Genomic DNA, 3,512 nt, shown 5'->3' on the forward strand with positions numbered 1-3,512 from the left:
GAAAAATGTCTACTTAGATCTTCTGTCCATTTTTTAATCAGATTGTTTGGAGTTTTGTTTGTTTTTTGCTATTGAGTTGTATGAATTCTTTATACATTTTGGATATTAACATCTTATCAGATATATGACTTGCAAATATTTTCTCCCATTCAGCAGGCTGCCTTTTCATTTTGTTGAAGGTTTCCTTTCCTGTGCAGAAGCTTTTTAGTTTGATGTAGTCCCACTTGTTTATTTTTGCTTTTGTTGCCTTTGCTTTTGGTGTCAGATTAAAAAAATCATCACCAAGACTGATGTCAAGGAGCTGACTGCTTATGTTTTCTTCTAGGAATTCTATGGTCTCAGGTCTTACATTCAGATCCTTAATCTGTTTTGAGTTAATTTTTGTGTATGGTAATTTTTGTATATGGTATAAGATACTGGTCCAGTTTCATTCTTTTGCATGTAGCTGGTCAGTTTTCCCAACACCATGTATTGAAGAGACTGTCCCTTACCCATTGTACATTCTTGACTTCTTTGTTGTAAGTTGATTGACCATATATGTGTGGGCTTATTTCTGGGCTCTCTATTCTGTTCCCTTGTTCTATGTGTCTGTTTTTATGCTAACCATACTGTTTTGATTACTATAGATTTGTAATATAGTTTCAAATCAGAGAGCATGATGCCTCCAGTGCTGTTCTTCTTTCTCATGATTGCTTTGGCTATTTGGGGTCTTTTGTGGTTCCATACAATTTTAAGGATTGTTCTATTTCTGTGAAAAATGCCATTGGAATTTTAATTGGGATTGTATTGAATCTGTAGATTGCTTTGTTTTTGGTGTATATGTCTTTCACCTCTTTGGTTAAATTTATGCCTAGATATTTTATTCTTTTTGATGCAATTTTAAATGGGATTGTTTTCTTACTTTCTCTGTCTGAAAGTTTGTTGTCAGTGTATAGAAGATTTTTGTACCTTGATTTTGTATCCTGCAACTTTACTGAATTTATTAGTTCTAACAGGTTTTCTTTGGTGGAATCTTTAGGGTTTTCTATATATAATATCATGTCATTTGCAAATAGTGACAGTTTTACTTCTTCCTTTCTGATACGGATTGCTTTTTATTTCCTTTTCTTGACCAGTTGCTCTGGCTAGGACTTCTAGTACTATGTCAAATAAAAGTGCCAAGAGTGGGTATCCTTTCTTGTTCCTGATCTTAAAGGAAAAGCTGAAAGCTTTTCACCATTGAATTTGATGTTAGCTGTGGGCTTGTCATATATGGTCTTTATTACACTGAGTAATGGTCCCTCTATGCCCACTTTGTTGAGAGTTTTTTTTAAAATTAATTAATTAATTAATTTATTTTTGGCTGCATTGGGTCTTCGTTGCTGCGTGCGAGCTTTCTCTAGTTGCAGCGAGCGGGGGCTACTCTTCATTGCGGTGTGCAGGCTTCTCATTGCAGTGGCTTCTCTTGTTGTGGAGCACGGGCTCTAGGCACGTGGGCTTCAGTAGTTGTGGTGTGCGGGCTCTAGAGCACAGGCTCAGTAGTTGTGGCACGTGGGCTCAGTAGTTGTGGCTCGCGGGCTCCAGAGCGCAGGCTCAGTAGTTGTGGCACACAGGCTTAGTTGCTCTGCAGCGTGTGGGATCTTCCCGGACCAGGGCTCAAACCTGTGTCCCCTGCATTGGCAGGCGGATTCTTAACCACTGTGCCACCACGGAAATCCCTGTTGAGAGTTTTTATAATGAATTGGATATTGAATTTTGCCAAATGCTTTTTCTGCATCTGTTGAGATGATCATATGATTTTATCCTTCATTTTATTTATTTATTTATTTTTAAAGATTTGTTTTGATGTGGACCATTTTTAAACTCTTTATTCAATTTGTTACAATATTGCTTTTGTTTTATGTTTTGGTTTTTGGCCACGAGACATGTGGGATCTTAGCTCCTTGACCAGGGATCGAACCCACACTCCCTGCATTGGAAGGTGAAGTCTCAACCGCTGGACTGCCAGGGAAGTCCCTATCCTCCATTTTATTAATGTGGTGTATCACACTGATTGACTTGAGGATGTTGAACCATCCTTGCACCCCTGGAATAAATCCCACTGGATCATGGTGTATGATCCTTTTAATGCTTTGTTGAATTCAGTTTTCTAATTTTTGTTGAGGATTTTTCATCTATGTTCATCACGAATATTTGCCTGTAATTTTCTTTTCCTGCAGTGTCCTTGTCTAGTTTTTGTATATGAGGGTAAAGCTGGCCTCATAAAATGAGTATGGAAGTGTTCCCCCCTCTTCTATTTTTTTGGAAGGGTGTGAGGAATGGTATTAATTATTTAAATGTTTGGTAGAACTGTTTGGGTTTTTTTTTTTATGATTTCTATTTCCTTATTAATATTCTCCATTTGATTAGACAGTATGATCATACTTTTCTTCAAATAGTTGATTTGATTTTTGCCTGCTAAATCCAATATTTGGCCCCTCTCATAGGCAATTTCTGTTGCCTGATTTTTTTTTTTTCCATGTGTATGGTCACACTTTCCTGTTTCTTTGCATAACTGGTAATTTTTTTTTTAATTTGACATTTTAGATAATATACTGTAGTAACTCCAGTGTTAATCCCCCCTCCCTCACCCCAAAAGGACTGTTGTGTTTTGCTTATTTTTCTCAATAAGTTGGCAGGGTTATTTTACTAAAATCTATTTTCCTTGGCTATGTGTACCCTCTGAAGTTGCTCATCAGGGGGTACAGCCTTAGGCATACATAGTCACCTCTCTTTTTCTGATCTTTTTTAAGTTGTCTGTCACTTTTGGTATCACACCCAGCTGTTAGTCTTCAATAATTGCAGGCAAATTGCTCTACTGTCTTTAGCAATGCCCTAGAGCATACATTTTGCCACATTCCGATTCAACTAAATTCAGGCCACTCTGCAGGAGTAGTCTTTAAGGCCAGTCTTTGGGTTTTGCTCTTATCCCAGTAGGCTCTTCTTAGCAGTCTCATTCTTTGGTTCTTTTTGGTAAACTTGCAGCTGGTTTATAATTTAACTTTTGCTCTACTGAATCTGCCACCCTCCTCTTCAATGCTTACCACCAAACTTTCCTTTATTTTGGGGAGCACTCTTAGGCTTGAACTTCCTCACATTCTATTCCAAATAAGGTCAGATCACTTTGGAGCTCTCCATTTTTTTTTTTTTTTTTTTAACTTTTGGCCACACCGCGTGGCTTGTAGGAACTAGCTCCCTGACCAGGGATTGACCCGCACTCTTGGCAGTGAAAGCATGGAGTCCTAAGTGCTGGACCACCAGGGAACTCCCTGGAGCTCTCTATTCTTAGAGCTTGCCTCTGTACCACTACTCTGGAGCTTTTCTCAGAGTGACAGTGCCAGCTTCTCTTGGAGTGACAGGCCTGATTTATAAGCAGGGTACTGGGTGGGGCAGTAGTCTCTGGTCTTCTTGGCTTTTCTCTCCTGGCATAAATCATCTGTACTTTAATTGAGCTGGGGTGAAGACTGTTGGAGCCCCAGTGTTCTTGGTCTATT

Source organism: Eubalaena glacialis, chromosome 8 (assembly GCF_028564815.1).
Source record: "Eubalaena glacialis isolate mEubGla1 chromosome 8, mEubGla1.1.hap2.+ XY, whole genome shotgun sequence".
In the NCBI taxonomy this organism is placed as follows: Eukaryota; Metazoa; Chordata; class Mammalia; order Artiodactyla; family Balaenidae; genus Eubalaena; species Eubalaena glacialis.